The sequence below is a fragment of the Aptenodytes patagonicus genome, chromosome 1 (genome assembly GCF_965638725.1).
Source record: "Aptenodytes patagonicus chromosome 1, bAptPat1.pri.cur, whole genome shotgun sequence".
In the NCBI taxonomy this organism is placed as follows: Eukaryota; Metazoa; Chordata; class Aves; order Sphenisciformes; family Spheniscidae; genus Aptenodytes; species Aptenodytes patagonicus.
This window is the reverse complement of record NC_134949.1, coordinates 114,534,246-114,555,820: the sequence shown is the minus strand read 5'-3', so window position 1 is coordinate 114,555,820 and position 21,575 is coordinate 114,534,246. Positions and strand designations below refer to the sequence as shown.

General features: G+C 41.4%; 1 protein-coding gene across 5 annotated transcripts in view; it reads left to right on the top strand.

Annotated features, from left to right (window-relative positions):
* NRIP1 (nuclear receptor interacting protein 1) overlaps positions 1 to 21,575 on the top strand; it is a 104,549-nt gene that overhangs the window by 14,399 nt on the left and 68,575 nt on the right. For 2 of the 5 annotated variants that reach the window (XM_076352169.1, XM_076352138.1), the window contains exons 1-2: positions 10,289 to 10,375; positions 17,515 to 17,599. The gene's annotated coding sequence lies outside the window, so the exon portion shown is untranslated. Of the gene's footprint in view, positions 1 to 10,288; positions 10,376 to 10,630; positions 10,729 to 16,373; positions 16,567 to 17,514; positions 17,600 to 21,575 lie in introns of those variants that run through there. The other 3 variants (XM_076352144.1, XM_076352152.1, XM_076352161.1) reach the window with 3 other exon arrangements.

The following is a 21,575-nucleotide window of genomic DNA, read 5'->3' as shown; positions in this document are numbered from 1 at the left end:
AAGCCAGAACTCCTCAGAAAACAATGCAAATCTCGTGCAGCTTGTGGCATACCCAGACCATCGCCAGGCAGCGCAGCCCGGACTGCCTCTGTCAGTCCTAGTCCTCTGATCAACCTGACGGAAGGGCGATCGCACATGAGAGTTTCCTCCAGAAGACAATCAGGGTTTGCAAAGAAATAGTGCGTACACCTAGGTTTCATTTCAATATGTAGGATATAGCCATAGTGCACAAGCACCTGGATTCAGGAGCTGAAAAGTGCTTCCGAATCTGCCAGCTGGGATACACCAACTCTTTCTGAAAAATATACAGGATATGAGCAGAAAGCCATCACCCAGTGTCCATGCAATAGCTTTAAGGACGTGAGTAGAGGCTACGTGGGCTTACAGCTCATTTTTTCTGAAGTCGGTGATAAAGCTTCCATTAACTTAACTCGGTAGGATCAGCCCCCTGACGAATATCTCTTAGTAATAAGTCAAAGTTCATGAAAAACTTGGTAGGGCAAGAGCAGTAATAGCTTAAATAGATTTTGTGGTGTATTAGTAGCCACCGTGAGAGAACAGCAGGTATGAAACATGCATTAGTCTGTACAATACATTGCCCTGGAAACAGAACTTGCTATACAAGATGAAATTTGATAATCGGTCTCATCAGCGGATCAACAAGCTGGGCACTAAAATAATTTAGTCTAGGGAACATAAAAGCATGAATGAGCAATAAGCAGAGCACATTTATTTCAACTAATAATAGGAAGCCTTAATCTTTTGACTGCAATACTGAAAGAAGAGCTCGCAATCAAAAACCACATAAGGTTTTTAACCAATGAACCTGGGTTGAATTTTAAGGATGGGTTAGAAGTTCAAGTGGGCTTGGGTTGATGGGAAGAGACAGCCATGAACAGCTCAGTTTTGTCTGATTTTAACTGAACAAAATTGATGCTCGTAGAGGCTTTTACAGTCACCAGCTTGTCAATATGGTAATAGCATAGTTTGAAATTGCTGGTTTGGTTGACAAATAGATCTGTGTCTTGTCGGCATAGAAATGAAACCCAGCATCATGCCAATGAACAACCCTGCACACAGGCAGCTTCGGACTGCTGAGTAAGAACGGGGCCAAAATGGAACCCTACAGAGCACGAGAAATAAATGCTCTAGGAGAAGGACACAAATTACCCTTGAAAATATAATGCAGGTAACTGTTGGATAAATATGATTTAAGCCAATTTAGAACTGTGCCAAACAGGAAGATAAAGTCCCTCAGGCATTCAAGAAGAACATTAAGATCTAGCAAAATGAGAGTAGCTGGAGAATGAGAACCTGTCTTTAGGAGAAGGTTATGTCTCATTGCTGTCTTGCTGAAAATTTTAAATAGTAAAAACCCCACCCAAAATATAGAATTTGATTCCATACTCACTGAAGCCAATGGCAAATCTTTTATGTATTTTGGTGATGCTGGATTATAGGGATGTAAAATAAGGTAGTAATTCACGAAGGGATTTTATGCTTTGTGTTGTGTATCAACATGGCTCTTTTTTCAATATAACAAACAGCATTTGTGCATGGTGTTGCATCTCTTGCTTTCTTTTGGATTCCAGCAACTAAATAATGCTTATTGTTACTATTTTTCATTTAACCCCAGAAGAGACAAGAAAAAGACAATTAATCATAATAATTGGGTGAAACATTCTGCAAATCTGATTTTTATCATTTTTTAAGAATTTGAGAAAGCATTCAACAGGTTACTTTTTATCTTCTGGTTTACGGATTTTCTTTCTACCAGAAGCATTCTAGCAGGATTGGAAAATGTTGATGAAAATGTTCACTGATATTTCAACTCTCAGTGAAGAGACAGGGGAAAGAAGGAATGAAAACTTGTAAGTAAGAGAACAGCTGTGCAATAGGAGGAAAGGTTGAATATCCTCCTCCTTTGCATGGTCCGGACCATGCAATTTACCTCACATTTAAAAAAAAAAATAGATTTTTTTTTTTTTTATGTGAAGGTGGGAACTGGGAAAAAGCTGATGAGTCACAGAAAACAGAATTACATGTCTTCGTGTCGTGATTTACAGTGTGTTTTACTCATAAATCCAAGTACAGCTTATTACTGGAATCACAGTAGATCTCTGATACTGGGAAAGAGAATTTCAGTAGAGAGTAGTGAGAATCATAACACAGTAAATTGTTTCTGCCTTTTCTTCTTCTTTCTAGAAAGGAAATGAACAAAAGTTATTTACAATTGAAGGAATAACTCTGGAAAAGACATGAAACTATTTGTTTCAAAAAGCCAAGAATTCATTCGAATTGTTGCTTCGTGTATTAGCTTTCTTTAAGCATCCATATGAGCAACATCAGTCAGATTGCATGAGTAGAAACTTACAAATAACTAGTACACAAAGTGGCTTGGGAGAGGTGAAGAAATGTTTATGGATTTAATTAATTTATGTTGCGTCGACCTGGCAAATTTAACTGCTTATTAATTATTTGTTAAGTAATTGTGAATAGCGATCACCTTTTCAAGAGTTTAAATCTGCTCTAGACAAACCACACAGCCACTTGGGATTTTTTCAAATACATTTTTTCCAGTATAGTAAGTAACCTTTTTTGTACATTTCTGCTGGTAGACAATGCTCCCAGCCAGTAAAATATTTAAGAGTTGTTAGGGATATAGAACGTAACATATTTTAGAAGATACCTGTAAGGACTCGTGTGAGTCCTTACCCTTCTATTAAGAAAGTTAGCAATAATGTTAAAGAACTGATGTATCAAGAGTTTCAATATCATTTATATTAAAGAAGGGATTTTAGGGAATGGAGTAATTTTAAATGGAGTTTGACGGAAAAACATGGATCCATTTGTATTTTGTATGAGATGAGAATATTCTGCTTAAACAAAATAACAAAAACCAAAAAAGTAGGCACAGCATCAGGTTAGACAAAATTCAACATGAAAATATTTGAAATACTTCTTTTTCCTGCTGCTTGACCATCTGATTCCTCAAATGGGGGAGAAAGCGAGAAGCAGGAATCCCTAGGAGTACAAACTTTTCCCTCTGTAAGAGGGGCTTCCAAGTTCAGGCTTTTTGGAGTATTTTATCAAGACAACAACATTAAGGTCATGGCTTCCCAAATGAATTGTACAGTGGGCAATAATTGTAATAATATTGGAGGACTTAAAATGTTGCTTCTCAGTCCAAATAAACATGAACCAAAACTTTCAAACTATTCACAAAATGTAATTCTTTTTCTCCACTCAAGCTTTTACTTCAAAAAAATTGTTTCGGCCATTGTAATGCAGCAAAATGGATGTTGTTCAAATGAAGAATGTAACCCAGAGATTCTCTGTGCTAAGTCATCATAACTCAGAATGAATTTTCTTCTCCACAGAAAATACTTTAACGTATTTTTTTTATTATATATCAGACGAGAAAAAAGAGATGCAATTATTTCAAAATTAGAATTACATATATAGAAACAGGTTATAGTATCTGCTGTTTATATATGGAAGTATCCCCACGTTCTTACTCCTTGGTTTTCAAAGCAAGAGCAACCTGGGCTAGGCAGTTCTCTAAAACACATGCAAAAAGTGGCAAGAGAAATTTCCCAGCTCTACGAGGGGAGGTAACTTATGTGAACGTAACTGTTGCTCTCTGGTTTATGGGGAGTTGAATCACTCCTATGCCTCTGCCAGCTTTCTGTCACATGTAAAATACTGGAACGATGATCAACAGCATCAAAGCTGGATTTGTTATATATCTAACAGTCAGTGAAGCTAATGTCTCCTAATAAAACCTAGATATTTGTATGCTAATAAAAATATGCAAAGATATATAGTTGGATCAGTTATAAAAGCACAGCTAATATGATTCTGATAAACTAATCACATAAAATACAATCAAGCAGAAGTTTATCTCGGCTTCCATGGCCCAGTGATTTGAGTTCCTTACGTTTTTTGACGCACAATTAAAATGGATTTTCCCATTAGGCATCTGTAGGCAAACAGAAGCAGTAATCTCTTGTGACTAAATCTGTGACGTTACGTAGGTAAGCACGAATTTTTCTGAGAATATTTAATCCTCAGAACTGGGACCATGTTTTCCAAACGGTCACCTTTTAGGTACCTAGCCAAAGAAGCCAGATTTTTTTTGGAATTTCTTAGTTGTTACTTTTCAGAGGGCTTTTGTGAGTGATGTTAGGAAATGTCAGGTAGTAGTCCATGTTCTTTCTCTTTCCATTATGTTTTTGTGCATTTGTGAAAATTGTTAAGTGTAGGTTTTTCCAAAATAGTATTTTTTTCTTTTCATTATAAAACAAGAAAACCATAAAGATCTTCAGTACTTTTGAATTCCAGTAATCTTCTGAGGCCAACCTCTCTCCTTCACCTCTCCCTCCAACTCTCACAATGAAAAAAAGAAAGAAAACAATCAGCAACTTAGAAAAAAAACATTACAGACAAATGGAAAAGATAAGATGCTACTTTGGCGTTTAAAACACTGGTATCGTATTATTTCATCAATAAAATATCCATTCTTCTCAGGTATGAGGTATGAGGACTGAGTTGGCTAAAGTAAGGTACCCTGTGCCATACCAGAAATTTGATATTTACTTTACACGCTGGTGTAACTGAAATCAAGTAAAATAAATCAGGACTTGCTTGTTTTCCTTTTATGTGTTGTTAAATAAAATAAGCTATTATTTATTGTTTTTCCTATAAAAGGAGAAAAAGAATAATGAAATGAAAATTTTGACTTAATGTAACTCAAGTAAATGTTCCAAGTTAGTGGATGGGTAGAACCATAGCTTAAGTGTATTAAAATAACTTGCATTTTATATTATTGGTTTTCCATCAGAGGTTCTCTTGTTCATAAGCTAATATGTGGGGAGGTAAACATATTTAATAAAAATACATGAGATACACAGTATAGCTTAACACAGCAGTTTCATTTACTTGAGTCGGAGCACTTAAGATCATTTGTACTAAAGAATATTATTGCAATTTTAATACGTAATTAAAGTGTTCATTTATTGTAAAACATTTGCCCAGTACCTGTATTATTTTGAAGGGCAAACACAGTACACTTTAGCTTCGTTTCTTTAGCTGCTTCCTAACGGCCCTTTCCAGAACTTTTATTCATTTGCAGTGCGGTACTGGCTGCCAGATCACCGTATGTATAATTTGTACGTACTGTTCATTTTATTTTAGAACATACTGTTTCAACAACATGTCTTGTGTCATCATGAGAACCACGACAAAGGGTTATCCAGATTTCACGATAGCCAGCCAGAAAAATGGGGCTGTGAAACAATATTGTTACTGAGAGTAACTTCTAAATGCAGAGTGTGAGAGAGGGCACGATACTTCAGTCCTTATTCAATCTGTTATTGCCGACATGGGGAACATCTGTGTCAAAGAAAAGGGGAAAATACGAAGTCTGAAAGGAATATGCGTGTTCTGAACGGTTTTGGCTACGTGCATGTAACCTTCTCAGACGTTATCTTTGCATCACCGTCGACCACAAGTAGTAACAGTATTTTCGTAGTGTTATACCTGCTCTACTGGTACTTTCTCGTGTCGGTTGGGCAGTAGTGACTCCAGGCTGGTTATTTTCTGGACATGCCTTCACGCTATCAGGATCGTAACTCATCAGAGCAACGTTCTCAGAAGTACATTTTTCATGTTTGTTTGTGCGAGTGGGATGAAATTGCAGAAAATTCGCAAGTACAGGATGTGTTCTTCTGGCTAAAACCACCAGTATTTTATTCTGGTAAAATAGTAACAATTAATGTAAAGTAGTCATACCAACTTAGCATACGCCCCTTTGATTCTTCCATGAAAGGTGTTACAGGGGCTGAAAGGAGTGTTTATTTCCTGCCACCAAACGCAAGACCCGAAGTGTTAGTTCCTGTCTATGGTCAAAAAATGCACAACCCCACCCCAAAAATCCACATGGGGAAGTCAGCCTCGCCCTACCTAGCTCATGCCTCAGAACAGATACAGTGTGCTAGAGGCATGGCCAAAACTCACCAGATGCTGCGAGCATATGATTCCTCCGTGAGAGTTTATATGGTACAGCTGTCTTTAAATGTTTTTGTAATTGAAAAGACTCTAGCATCTGGTCCTTTGCTTATTACTCTTAGATCAAATAGTCACAATCTGAAGTCTACTTTTAACTAATGCAGAAAAAAAAAAAGAACTTGAGGCGCTAAGGGTACATTTCTCTCAGATGACCTGCTTCGACGTACTTCTAAAAATATAGGTAAACTGTGTAATAAAATAAAAAAGCAGCAGAAAACAACTCCAGTAGGGAATGATGAGAGTTACGTATGCATACAAATACCTTTATCATTTTAAATGTAGGTAGATAAAGTAACAAGCGGTATGTACTCGGTATCTTTCAGTTACATAAAGAGTATATTAGTCTTCCCTTTACACGTTATTGTGTAATTCAGCTCCACCTCCAACAGTTGCAGACTTGCTGCTGTCATGAACAAAACAGGATATGCACTTACGGAACACCCTGCAGAAACCCTTGCCCTGGACCAGTTTTTCCTCTGATAACACTCGGAGGGTTCCCATTGATTTCAGTTAGTCCTAGATAGTACTCCTGAAGAAAGGCAGACTTTTCCACCTTACTACTTCAAATTTATGGATGAACGCTGTGACATGATTATCATTTATTTAGGCAAACCTCCTTTGAAGTCAATTATTGAATAAATAAGAATCATAATTATTCTTTTTCTTTTTAAATTTATTTTATGTGCCTACATAAATTCTGGAATACTAGGTGATTTAATCCTCTGTGAAGGCACCTTCTAAATAGTGTGTAATCTGACATATTACATGAATTGAACTAGGCTGAGTCAAGGATGGAATTTCATTATTTGTCTATGTAAGGCTGACAAACTATTTTAGAGGAAGATTTAGTCTGGAGATTAATTTCTGTAAAGCTAGCTAGCTTCTCGACCACATCCTAAGCCTTTCATATCATGATTGGATTCCATGAAGCAAGGTCTTAATTACTTTGCTTGAAAAAGGTAGTTTCTGAGCTGTTCGGTTTTTGAGAGGCTGAGATAGCCTTAAAGGAAAATCAAAATAAGAGCAACTGTAGTTCTCCCAAGCTCTTCAAAGCACTTTATGTGATTTAAAAATAGGCTAGCATTAGCTTAAAAATGTTTGGGAATCATGTAGTAGCATTTTCATTTTCTTTTTGAAAATAGTATGTGTCTTGTTACCACATGGCACAGACCTATGTGTTTTACTTCAGCAAACTAAAGACAAAGTTTGTTACTGGAACTGTAGCTTTGTTCATCATTTTTAAATGCATTATTATAGTCATCAAAGTGATCAAAGAAAAAGTTGGGGGTACATCAACAATTTATTTAACCATTTTTGAAACGGTCACACAGATTAATTTTGTACTTCAAGAATGTCAGAATCACAATTATATTTTGATTTTGATAGAATTCCTACTGAGTCAAAACCATACCTTTCTGTCTTGAGATTTATGGTTAGCAACTGTAAAGAGGGTGTGTGTGGGGGGGGAGTGTGTGTGTGTTGTTATATATTTTTGTAAGTATAAAAAGAAGCAGTTCACTGATATTACCAAAGTACGGTACCAACAGCTCTCCACTAAGTGCTTGCAATTCTGGGAATGAGTTCTACTATAACCTCTATAAATGTGTTTTTCTCTCCCGGGACCGATCCAAAGGTAGTTTACGTTTTCCTGTCGTGATTGGCCCTCCATTTACAGGTATCTTAAGTGATGAATTCCCCTTGAAGAAAAAAAATTGAAAAAAAGTCCCCTTTTGTGACGCCTGTAACGAAGTGAAGGTATAGACACCACCCACAGATGGTAGATAGGTAGGTACGTCGGTAGATGCTCATCTTTTATGCTTGGAGGGCGAGTGTGTGTTTAGGTTTGGTTGCAGACTGCACAGGAAGAACCAACAAATACACATCAGTACATCCATACTTCTTGAGAGACTGATTTCACTGTGTGCTGGGATTTTTCCTTTACTTGTACAGAGTATTTATTTTGTATACTGTTTGAATTCTCATAGTTTAAGTAAATATGAGCAAGCGGCACAATTCGGTGTGGTATGAATATTAAGTGTTGGAAATAACCTGCTAAATCTATACATTGTATTATTTAATACAGTCTCAGTTGATTGTATCATATCAAAACTTGCGTCCTCAGGTAACTATGTTACCTAACAACAATCATTTTAACAAATACTCCACATGCACATTTTTTCTGTTGCTTGTCCGAGATTCCTCATTTTGTAGGTCTCTCGTCTACGCAATACGTTCCCTAAGGTTAAGAATGAAAGCGGTCTCTACTACACACTCTTGATTGAAATAGCAGCTAAATTGCTGCAGTAATGAGAAAATTTCCTTTTCCCTAGATAATTCAGCTGCTTAGCATTGAAACATTTTTGAGATAAAGATTGTTCGTGAAATAAAAGAATTAAAGATCATTTCTTTACAATCAGAATTTGCTAATGAGCCTACTCCGGAAATGAAGAGCAAAGCTTATTGTTTTAATGGAAGTATGATCAGGCTGTATTATGAGACTTACGCTCTCAAAAAAAAAAAAAAAAAAGAGACCGTTGTATAGACACTGTGACATGCAGTAGCTTTAGAAAATGCTGCTGCGTTTCTGGAAGAAAGTGGTTAAAAACACACGATGATGAAGTTAACCTAAATCTTTCATTGGCTTAAAAAAATAGGTCAAGTAATACATTACTAGCTCCGCTGTAAGCCTGTACACAATCCGTACATTCCAAAGTGAAAGAGGTTTTGCTTAACGTTCCTACATCGACTTTCATTCACGGTATCTCTAGGTTAAAATATTTGGTTTTTCACAAGTGTGACTCCCTTTTGCTTTATTTAAAGTGGAAATTCGTATGTTCTTTATCAATACTAGTCTTACTAAAAAGATGCTTGAATATACCATTTATGATTATTTTACCCGAGTTTTAGAACTAAAATGTTGGCACGTGCTAATGCAGGTATTACCACGCAATTTGTAAGCGACTTGTAAACACATCTGTTCCTCTTTCCTCACTCTTTAACTTCTAGAAGAAGTAAAGCGTCATGAAGTGTTCTGTAGGGCATTCGGCCACCACCATGCACGGCGTCGAGACATTTGTTAAACGCGGGCACGCAGGAGATGAGATGAAGGTCACGCGCGCTGTGTAGCTTCGCCTATCCAGCCAAGTTCAGCGCGTCTCTCCGGACACGCTCTTCTTTGATGGGAATGAAGCCCAAAGAACGACTTGACGTACAATGCCATTTCTGACAGCAGAGGTTGCGGAGATGCCACCTACCAAAATGGAGGGCTGACTCTTCTTGGAAGCTCTGCCCAAGGCCGCTTTTTCTCCCAAACCGTATTTATTGCCACGCGGGCAAACGGCATGGCTTTGATGAGCCGTTTTGCCCCCGATTCTCGAACTCCTTCCGCGGGGGGGAGCGGTTTGGGAGCCGGGGGTCTCTCCCCTGCCCGCGGCACCGGGACCGCCGGGCGCCCCGGCTCAAGCCGGGAGGGATGCCCCCCCCCCCCCCCCCGGGCGCGGTGACCTCGGCCTGGGAGGCAGAGGCCGAGGGACAACGAGACGTGCCGGGAGGCGCGAGGCCAGGGCCGGCCCGGTCGGCAGGGCCGGGGGAGAGAGGGAGGAAGGCCGGCAGGCAGGCAGGGCCCGCCCGGCCCTCCCGGGAGCCGCCGCAGGTGCCGGGCCGCCCCGCTGTGCTCCCCCGACGGCGGCCGCCGTGCGCTGGCGGGAGCCTCTCGGCTTTTCGTTCAAAAAAAAAAAAAAAAAAAGTTTCTAGCGCGTGTCTTTCGGAGAAAAGGCTGAAAATACAAGCTCTAAAGCGACAAGAAATGGTAACCACTGGAAGCGCCCCCCCATTATTCTAAGCGAGCCGAAGAAAAAAGAAAAAGAGGTGTTATTTTTAAGCCACCGCTGTTTTCATTAAATACGGGTCCTCCGGTGCTATCGCTCCTAAGTTTGTTTCCCGGGGGCTCTGCGTCTTCAGTTAGATTAATTAGCGAGGGCAGGAGGCGACGCGACTTGCGTACGTGCGACGCGCTTAGCGGCAACCTGCTCCGCAGCCTCCTTCCCCAAACGGTGCGGGGCGGGGGGGTGCGGGCGCATCCCTCCCCTCCTCTCCCCTCCCCTCCCCTCCCCGCGGGTTAGAAAAGGGTTAAGAAACTTGGCTGGAGAGATGAATGGCGCGGCGCGGGGAGGGGCCGGGCTGCGCCGCGGCGGGCGAGGTGGAAGGCGGGGAGGATCGCGGCTGCGGGTTAGGCTTTGAAAGTCAGCCTCACAGGCGTTGCAGCAGAGCCCCGAGCCGCGGAGGGGCGCGGAGCGGAGCTCGCCGTGTATGTGCGCGGGGCCCGGGCGGCGGGGGGGCCGGCCGGCCGGACGCGGGGGGGGGGGGGGGGGCGGGCGGGGAGGCGGCGCGGCGCGTCCTGTCTTGTCTTCCAGCCGGGGGACCCAGCCGCCCGCCTCGGCTTTGGGAGCCGCCGCCGCTCTCCGGACCTCCGCGCCGGGACTGGCCGCCGGAGCCCTCGCCCGCTCTGGCCGCAGGGCCGGGGCGGCGTGCGTGCCCGCTGCCTGCGCGGGGGCCGCCGCCGGAGCTTCTCCCGGAGGCGAGGCCGGCCGGCAGGCACCAGGCAGCCCGCCCGGGAGGAGCCGCCGCCGCGGTGGGGGGAGTGCGCGGGCCCGCAGCGGGGTGAGTGCGGCGCTCTTCCGCCGGCAGCCGTGCTGGCTGGCGGGGGAAATGGCCGAGCGGGGCGGGCCGGGGCCGCGCTGCCGGGCGGGGAGGCGGCGGCGGCGGGGAACAATGCCGGGGTGAGCCCGGCGCGGGGGCGGCATCGGCGGCGGGGGCTGTTTCCGGTGACGGCCGCCCCTCCGGCACCCCCGCTCCCGGTGCGAGCTGAAAGTTTGCATGGCCAGGGTGGGTTTGGGGGAGCCGGAGGGACGGAAAAGTTACTAGTCTTTACCCTCGAGACCCGCGAGTGTTTTCCCGAGCGCTGGCTGCGAGCCTCGGTCCCCGTTTCGGAGGGGCACCCTCCTCCTCCCGCTGTGCGTTTCAGTTATTTGAAGAGCCGCAAGCTCGGTGCGCAGCGGCTGCGGCGGCCGGGAAGGCGCCGGCGGCCGCGCGGGGGTGCGGGGAGACCCGGCCCCGCCGGCCGCGGCCTCCCTCGCCTCCCGCCGCCGCCTCCTCCTCCCGCCGCCCGGCTGCTTTCACAGCAGCTGCGGGCAAGGCCACGCTTCCCTCTTCTCGCCTCCCTCCCGACGATTTGTTGCTGCCCGCTCCACCTCTGCCTGCGAGCGGGCAGCCTGTGCCTTGGGTGCCTTTTCCCTTGCCTCGTGTTGGTGGCACACGCTCGGCTCCCCGCTTCCCCCGAAGATGCCTTCTCATCGCTTCGGGCTCCTTAGGGACGTCGCTGTTTCCTTTCTAGACTAAAGGTTACTTTTCCAGACGTGTTTTTGTGTCTCTGAAACCCTTTAAAGGTGATTTTTTTTTTTTTTTTTTCTTCCCCCCCTTCCCCCTCTCTTTCTCCCTACGGAACACGTTGATTGAGGCTGTTCTTTGTAAGTGTCAGTTGGCAATTAAGTTGGAAGGTAGCGAAACCTAAAGAAACGTAGTGCCGGGGCATAGGCAAAATAAGGGACAGCTTTGTAACATGCAAACAGCCGTGTGCCTGTGTTGCACCTCTCCTTCTCTCCTCCTGTGTTGTGGATTCTGATGATTTATAAGGGTTTTAATTTAAAGAAGAATTCAGCTGAAGTGCTTGACACGTGTTGAAGACGTTGAAAAAATGGTGGGATTTCTGGCTTTGGGATTATGTTGACGTTAGGAAAGCTGAAAGTGGAAGTTGTCCCCTTCTGCCTCATCTCTCTGGAATCTGGAGACTATGTTATTCCTTGTTTTATTTTGAGGGGACCTGCCTGCAGTGTCTGACAGCTCACAGGCTGATTAGAATTTAACTGAGTCATGGCACTATAAATGTTCAGAGATACTGTAAAGCTTTATTTAACAAAGAGTGCGAATCCAGTCTGCGAAGACCCGCGGGGAGGAAGCAGTCACTTGTGGAAAGGGGGTGGTGTATCCCTGAGCGAGTGGTAGAAAACCTTTTTCTTTAATACTCAAATGCGATTTACTGTTTCTGGGGCTGACTGAACACACTAGAAAGTGACACGTTAAGATGCCATATGACCAAAGCTTTCTCAGCGGAGGATATCTTGTCGTTAAAATCTGATTTAATGGCATCTGAGTAATTGTTGCTATACGGGCAGCAAGAGTTGACATCTCGGAGAGCGAAAGTTCTCGTCCAGAAGGATCTTCAGGCAGGTTTGGGGCTTCTGCTGTCTGGGGCAACTGCCTTCCCAAACTTGCACTCGAGAAGTCCGACTTGTTATTTTATCAGTGGTCTCTCGATAGAGTTGACGTTGACTCCAAAGCAAGACAGCAAGTTTGTCGTGAGTGAAATGCATACGTGGGGGCGTACGTTTTTGTTGAGTGGGATGGAAGAGGTAGCGAGTAGTGACTGCGTGTTTCAGGTAGGGGTGAAATCTGACCTCCTGTTAGACTGGCCTACAGTTCCGAGCATCTAATGAGCGAGAGCCGTCAATGGTTTTCAGATTTTTGTAGGCCATGCATGCACAGAATACAAGATGCTGTCAAATGCTAAACCGTACTGGATGTTTGGTTTTCCCCCCCCCCCCTATTAGTTTTGGGGTAGAAAATTACCAGATGAAAATGTGCTTTTCCTCTCTGCTCCCTGTACTTGTTTCTTTTTCTAAAGTGAAAGATGTGCTAATCAGAATTGGAGGAAAATAAAATAACCAAAATTTATTATAGTCATAAAAACTATGTTGATAAAGAAGTAAAAGTGAACTAATGTTTTTATATTGTAAACTTAAATGGGTGATTTAAACGCTGGCTGTATCACCTGCAGTGTTTGATAGCTGTGTTTAGGGTGAATCTGTTCTGTAAAAGGCACCAAGGAAATTTTTTTTTTAAGTGATTCAGTAAAGGTTATGGAACTCAAACATGAATTAACTTTACGGTGATCATATTTGCCTGTAGGTTTTGCTTAATGTGGGATTGGTTTAAAAGAATCCATAAAGGCTCGCTTACTTAAAGCTTGTTTTGTCTTTTCAGAGCTAACTTTGTTTTTCTGGCTTTGAACATTGGCAAAAGGTTTCTGTAATACCAGCTGTATTATTGTTAGCAGTGAGAGCACTGTTAATTTTCCCAGCGACAGTGCGGGACATTACTATATTAAAAGATAAACTATGTTTTGCGTTGTGCTGAGCACATGTATAAACTTGCCCAAGGCAAAGCCAGGGAGTTGCATTTCCCACAGTCAGCTGTCTTGCTCAAGGGTTGTGCTTGACACCTCCGTGCAGGGCTATCAGAGAAGACACGAAGACTATAATATTTTGTTTATTTTGGAACAGCTCTTCAGAACTCGCCTGAACCTCAAAACCCAGATGGCTTGTGGTTTTTTTCCTGTATGTGAATGCATAGGGAGCGGAGGGGGTCCAGACGAGAGACTGGGGGGAGCGTGGGGTTTCTGGCTGGGCGCCTGGCGTGGGGGCACAAGCCCTGTTGCGAGTGGGGCTTTGGTGGCCGACCTTCCGCGCGCGGGGCCTGCAGGCAGGGGAGGTTGGGCTTAGCTGGGCTGATCTCCCAGCTGCTGGGCGACACGTGCCCAGCGATGGGCTGCGTTATGAGCAATAGGCGGGATAAATAGGATAACTATCCTGTGGACTAAAAAAGGATAAAACACCCTTTTAGGACAAGAAGTGCAAATTTTGAAGTATAAATCATTACTGCTCAGCAGGGGTTTAACGACAGGCAAGTGGAAAGATAACATAGATAGGGAATGAAGCCTGAACAGGAGGAAAAGGTATGAAAGAATATGCACAAATGTACAAAAAAGATAAAAAACATAAACTTGACAGTCTGTCTAAACAGTCTTAAACTAAAGACAAAAAGGTTAATGGTAGCAGCATTTGTGGTTTGCTCGCTCTTCCTGCCAACAGGCCAAAACGATAAGAACTGTAACTATCTGAAGCGTGCTGGCCTGAATGTGGCAAATATGAGGAAAGTTATGAGGAAAGCATTTAAAAGGCTTGTGGCATTGCTTTTGGATATTATGATGTTAGGGTTTTGCTAGTTGCATTTGAAAATACCGAATTGGAAAACAACGTGGTGTGGTTGGCAGGCAGTACTTTGGGTGGACATCTGTGATGGCGTAAAAACTTTCTTGCGTTCTGCGATGATGGGAAGATCTGACTCAGGAAAAGCGGGCAGAGGGATTCTTTTGGTAAAGATGAATGCCTACACTTTAGGCACTTCAGTGTTTCTGGATTATTTATTTCAAATACTTAGAAATGTTAATGGACCTATTTAGCACTTGAAAGAATTAATTTGGTAATTTATTTGGCTGTCTGTTGCAGGTCACTTGGTTTAATGGTTGAAGAAGGAGAATAGGAGCTAAGACTCACGTAAATAGGTATTTATGTGTAGGAAGGGGAAGAAGCAATTGCTAGCCCTCTGAGTTTGGGTCAAGCCCCTCCTGGCATAGTCTTCTCGTACTTACATTGTTACTGGAGTTCATTGCTCCTGTTTAATTGCCTGTCTTGAGAGAAACTCTGTTTTCATACCACTTATTTCTAAATACCTTTGTCTTCAGCAGAGGAAAACCAACTTTGCTTATAGACAAAATCAGATTAAAAGCGGAAGCTACAGATCTTCTGTTAGTCACCAGTTTCTAAGAGGTTGAGTTTAGTGCACAAAAGCAGCTCAATGTTGGGGAAGACTTCTGGTGGGCTGCTCTTCCTCCTCTCGAGAAAGGAAGTTGTGAGGGAGTCGTCATGAGAGATCAGGTGCTAGATGTAAAAAGTGTTTCAGTCTTGACCGAAACTATTATTTGAAAACAAATAAAGGAGTATTTAATTTGCCCCAAAAAGCGCTTAATGAATTTCTGTGTTGAAATGTGTCTAAGAAGTATGTCTTGCTCGCAGAAGAACAGTATTTTCGTTCTTGTTGGTGCTAGGCTGATACTGCTGCTCTGATGCTGATTTTTTTCACAGCAAACTTTAAGATTCATTTAAGAAAGCTACGGGCTTTCTACTTTTTCTCTGTGCCCCACCCTACTATGAAAATGGAGTTGGAAAGGAAATTGAAAAGCCTTTTTCAGTGGTGTAGAAAGCAGAGCTCACCTCAGAGGTAGAAAGAAATAATCATTCTTGCCCCAGGATACCGTCCTGTTGGTGGTGTTTGTGTCATCACCTATCTCACTTTCAGCAGTTTATGATACGCAACAAATCAACATTCAAAAAACTTGCAAAGCAAGTGATCCAGATGTGAAGTTTTTGGGAATAAAGTAGTATTCTAGAAAAGCTTCCCCCCCATTTTTAAAACATTATTGAAGGAATATGGAATTTTCCCCAGAAATAAATTCTTTTGTTCTCTTCTCTCTGAACTCTTATAAACCTTTTGTAGTTACTTGGAACAATGCAGAAAAGACTGTTTAATGCTGACCTAAAGGAAATCCTGTCTATACATTGAACCTTGATGGCAATCAAGGGGGGGGGGTTTGTTGTGTATGGGTTGTTTTTGGTTTTGTTTTTTTTTTATCCCTACTAGATAGAAAGCTGTCTTCTCTTGGAAGTAGGAATACTTAAATAAAACCACTTGTCAGTGGTGGAAAACATTTGTCTACATCTATAGTATAGAACAGAAATACTAGAATCAACTATTTTTCTCAAATTAAGGTGACTTGAAAAGGTGAATATGTTTTGGTGGTGTGTTTTTTTTTTTGTTGGGGTTGTTTTGTTGGTTTTTTTTCGTTTTTTTTTTTTTTTTGAAAGTGCTGCTTCCTTCTGCCCTGAGCGACCTCTTGTCCCGTTTTTCCTTTGGTCACAAAAGATTCCACACCCAGCTTATTTGTCCTTCCAGTGAAATGGGGTTGGGAAGGCTTTGAACTATGTTTATTACCACCTTTGTCACTGTACCTGTCATTTCTCTGTTTATTTTGACTGCAATGGTAGCTTTATCCCCTCCCCCTCCCCTCCCCCAATTGAATACAAATGTTGAAGATTGCTACTGTTCTGTGGTGCAAATTGGCTTTTTATTATAGGGGAAGGATCTGAAATAGTGTCTGCATGTAGTAGTTCAGGGTATTTACTTATTTTTTTGCCTTAATTGGATCTGTTGCTTATGTTGAGTCTTGATGCTGGCAGTAGTCCAGCATGCTTCTGTTATCTTTCACATACCTGAAAGCTTTGAATAGGTCTTTTTTGGATGATGACCCATCTATCAACACCTGTATCTTTTTTTTTTTTTTCTTTCCCCAGGTAGCACATTGCAGTGGTCAAAGTTAAGTGTTTTCTCTAAGCTGGCTTTAGCCCGAGTGATTTTGCAGAAGGGGGAAATGCTATGAGCTACCCCCAATGCACACCCGTAGCCACCTGTGGGATCCTCTGTGCTGGAGAAATTCTGTGTTTGAAAGGCTTTTGTACACGGTTTTTGTGAGACGAGAAGCTAAAGGTGAGGCAAAGAGGAGGGGGAAGTTCAGCCAAACAGGGGAGAAAGTCTATTTTTCTTTTTTTTATTTTCTTTTCTTTTAAAATATATTTTATTGTAGTTAAATTTGATTCTTTTATGCATGATAAACTTGCTGCTTGGGTGGTAACTTGGTGACAGAAGATTTAACGTAACCTTTAATAATGAGGCTTGTCACAGGAACAAGGCTGAAACAGTACAAATAACCATGATTGGGGCTAGCTGTAAGTTTGCATCTTTTAGCAAAAGTTCACTTAGGAATAATAGAGAAGTGCTGAGAAGAATATTTAAGGAGGTGCTTGTGATGGGTAACGTGTTCTAACTAGAATATTATATACTATTTAATTCCTAAATATCTCAAAAGCACATATTGTAATTGCTACTGGTTTAGGTTTTTCTGACTACTTCTGTGGTGTTTAGCATTACATTCACCAGTTATACTATGCTCTTGTCTTTTCCTTGTGTATGTATATATTTAAATGAATAGGGGCTTTTTAAAAAATACGATTTTTGATGTTCCTAGGTACAAGTTTGAAGTGTTAAGCAGTAATCACTACATAGGAAGGAGGGCTTTCATGTCACAGCTGTTTTTTTGAACGAAAGGAAGAAAAAGAGGACCGTGGCTTTGAATCACAGTTGAACATTGATTTTTGTTCTTGCAGAAATACTGTCCAGTTAGTTAGACAGTACAAGTCTAGACTACGCAAGTTGTTTGTACTTGTTTTACTGATGGTTCCTTTTGGAAAATTTTGATTTCTGAAGTTTGGAGCTACGTTTTTCTTCTGAAATAGAAATGTTATTTGCAGTTCTTACTATCCAAAATAAAGCATTGCTTCCTGTCATGCCAGCAGTAAGAAAGTAGATAGAGGTATTATTGGATAGGAAAAATTGGTATGCAGACTTTCATAGGGTGATTTCTGCTGTTCTTCTCAGGTCAAGCATGGAATTGTTGAGGAAGAAAATTAATGCATCCTTGGACTCCTGAAGGAAGAGCTTTCCTGATGGGACCACTTTCAAGGTAAATAATTTGTTTGGGTTATTTACCTTGTCTCTTTGGTTTGGGGTTTCTTCTTTGTCTTGCCAAATCTGTCATACAACTGTCTGCCATGTATAAGTCTTTTAGGATTATAGTATGTTTTAAAGTGATAAATTTTCAAGTTAACTGTTCTCTTTTAGTGTAAGACTTCTAGTGTGTGCTGATTAAAGAGAAATAAGTATTTTAGAAGCCTTTGAACTTTTTGTATGGAATTTACTGGTAAGTCCTGAAGACTTAGCCTACTTGTTTGGGAGGTGGTTGCTAAGTAGAGAAGAACCTGATTTACATGTAATTTCAGAGTGAAAGAGAAGATTAAATAAAACTTACTGTGTTAGAATCTCTTATTTTTTTTTTAAATACAACAGATCCAAATTGAGCTTCTGTGGCAAGGGACCGTCACAGTAAAATCATTATTAGGTATTACATTACGGTGGCTTGTAGACATTTAGCACCAGTGTTGCTTTGTTTGGATCTGCTCCCTTGGTTCCCATTTCCTAAATCCTATTTTTCTTTGATACCGGGGAGTAATTCCCCGAGCGTTGTCCACTGATTGCTTATGTACATGCACTTTGGTTTGTGAGTAATTTTATCCACTTGAGTAGCCCCACTGTACTCGGTGGGCCTACATGTATGCCTAAGAACTTGAGAATGCTGATGAGCATAAAGAATACAATTTGGGCATGTAATGGTTGACAAGCAGTTGTTGTTTTGTTTCTGGTCTCTCCTAGGACTCATTTGCATTGCCTCCAGTGGCAACTTTTGTGAGCATTAGTAGGGAAGGTCTAGAAGCTGGAGGCAGTCGTGCCAAATCCCAGCCTGCAAAACTTCTAGCATATCTGTTGTAATGGCACAGATTGCAGATGCAAGGATATATTTTTCTTTTTTAATAAATCCATGTGTTGCTTGGCTTCATTTGAATATAGCATTGGTCTGTGTATTGCAGTTTGAGCATCTCCAACACAATAGAATATAGCAAAGTGAAATCATTAGAAAAATATCTTTGCTTTTTAAATTGAGGAGATTTGGATTTATCCAGAATCAGTGTTTTGGAAGTAAAGGGAAATCAAGATGAGGGATCCATTTTTTTCCCCATGATGTTTCCTATTTGACTCCTTAAAAAAAAAAAAAAAAAAAAAGTAGTCTAGTGTTGCTGTAGTGCTTCTTAGTTGTCTGAGCAATTGTATTTACAGGAAAGTTAACTGTGTTACTTGCTGGTCTCAGAATCAGTAAGATAGGCACTTTGGAATTAAAACACAATTAATTAATTAGCTATTTAAAACTTGAGAATTGTTGTGATCAGCAGCAGATGGTCACTTATACAGCCTTAACAGAACTTAGTAGACAGCAGCTTTTGTGGCAACAAGCTTTTTGAAATCTTTCACATCTTCAAAAATAGTTAAAGTAATTCAAAGCTTTGTTTCAAGATTGTCACCTCTGTTTAAAAGAAATTCTGTTTAGTCAGAGTTACAGAAATGTGAGCTGTAAATAAGGGTCTTGCACCAAGTATTCAGCTGGTCAGTAAGGTGGTTAAGCAAAAGACTTGAGAAATGTGTTTGTCAGTGTATACATGGCTGGTAATCCTGATACAGTTTGCATTCTTTTTTTCATTTCTAACCAGCATTATAAAATAGTTATTGTTATACGTGCTATGTTTTGGGTTGATTTTTTTGGTGGGTTTTGGTTTGTGGGTGTGGGGGTTTTTGTTTAGTTGGGGTTTTTTTGGAGGGGAGGAACAGGTTTGTTCATTGGTTATAAGCACTAGTTGTAGAATACCTGTCTTGGTATACAAGCTTGCATTGCATACTGCTGTGAATATCTTTAATGCAGAGTGCGGTAGAGTTGTGTTTTTATCAGAGGCTTGGTTTTGTCACTGGAATTGGATTTCTTGTTTTAAGTCGGAGTTCTGGACCGTTAGGATGGTCCTTCTCCAGAAGAGTACTGCTTTGCAAACATAACTCTTGATTTTGTTGATGCTGTGTAACCCTCATGAAGTAAGAGATACAAGAGGGGGAAGGTAGTCATGCTGTCTAAAGCTGAGCTTACATCAAAGAAAAGTCTGTAGCATTGAGCTAAAATTTATGAATTATGTTCTTGTTTTAAGTTTATGCAAGCCTGAGAAACTTCAGAAGATGCAACTCATGAAAAGATACAGATGAGAATTAACAACTAATAGTAATTGTAATTTGTCAAAAGAACAAGGTGGTGACTCAGTATGAGCAAGGTTGGCAGAGGCAGCCTTTAATTGAGGAGGAATTGGTCACTGTAAACCAGTTATGTCTTATTTTTAATGATAGGTTTTAGAGGACAGCAAATGAGTGTAGTGTGATCTTGGCTGATAGTATGTGCTTTTCTTGTTGGAAAACCCAAAAGCCTGAGGATATGAAGTTGCAAACAGAAGTTTCACTTTTTCCCCCTTTCTTCTCTGAAGAGGAAAAGGTAGGCTATGCAAGTGGAAGAAACTCCACTTTTTTGCTGTGAAACTGATTAGCGTTTTGTCTTTGGGAATGAACATAGTGCTTCCATTTTGTCAGCCTAGGAAATTTGGTAAAGGGATTGGTAACTTGCAGGGTAGAGAAATGTCCCTTGTTCTTTCTGTAGCTTGGCATTTAATATTTTACAGAAAACTTTTAAGTTTAACATATTTGAACTTGTACTAGATAGGGTTAATAGGCTAGAACAAAAGGTCAAAGCATAAGGCATTAGGCTTAATTAAGGGAGAGCAGGAGTGGATGGAGTATGTGACAGTTAAATGGGTTTCCCACAGACTAATGTCTGTTACAGTGCAACCATGCCTCAACTTAAGTGGGTTATTTTGTGCAAAGGGCAGCAGTGATTAGCAGTTTGACATGCCAGACGTTTCTGGCCAATCCCATCTGTTTTAGAGGTTAAAAAAGCACACCTTTATGAGCTGATAGATTGATTTGTGTGCCCGTCTGGTAAAGATTAGAAGTCCAAGGCCGGTGCTGTAAATGCCAGTTATAGAATATTGTACTTTCTTAGTTGCTCTTTGTTTAAACTGTCAGCTGTGTTGTAACGGGGCTAACAGCTATAAAAGTGACCGTGCAATATGAAGAACGCAGCAGGGCTGCTGCGGCAAGTGTTTTGAACCAGAAAGGTCTGGGAAGAACGTTTCTTCCTTCATCAGGTTTGTTTTGAATGCGGGCCTGTAGGCTTTGGTCACCTTGCAGCGCTTTGCTTGGGAGGGGAATCTAGCTTAATGCACTCCTACGTAAGGCTCACACCTTTTCTTTATAGCAGTCGCTGTTAACGTGCTTGACCAGAGGTTACCTGCCTCAGTACGAGCAGTTTTACAGTTCCGAGCGTGGTCGGCTAGAAGAGAATTTCAGTACTTAAAAGGTTTTGGTATTTATCTTAACTTCATTATGTTCTCTGTATTCTTTCCATTCCATTGCTTAGCTGGGATAAGTGCGTATTTTGTTGTTTTTTTCCTTTGTAGCTCTCTGGATAGTTCTTCTGATTGTATCATGAGGTTGCCTTGTAAGCCTAAAATAAAATAGGTAGCACAATAAGTCTTGACTGTGTTTCTCGTCATCTTTATGACTTTGTAAAGTCAAAGTTACGTTACTAGTAATATAAGACTATTAATAAATCATGGACGCAATAAAACTGTTTTTGATAATGTCCAAGGTTCATACATAGTTGAAGGTGATTATCCTATTTTAAAATCAACCAGAGGTCAGACTGTATCGTAAGATAACTGACTGTGGCCCAAATGATACGTGATAGCTTCAGGACCAATGGCAGTCTTCCTCACTCTAAATAAATACATAGTTTTAAATTAAATTGTTAGCTATAAATGTATTTTGGGGCAACATACTGATTAACTTCCTTTGTGTTTTGTGAAAAGCAGTGAGATATATGTGCTTACTTGAAACTAATGCTTAAAGCTCTCATTTTTAAAAGACATTAAGTTTTCCCTATTCTCTCTCTCCTCTCC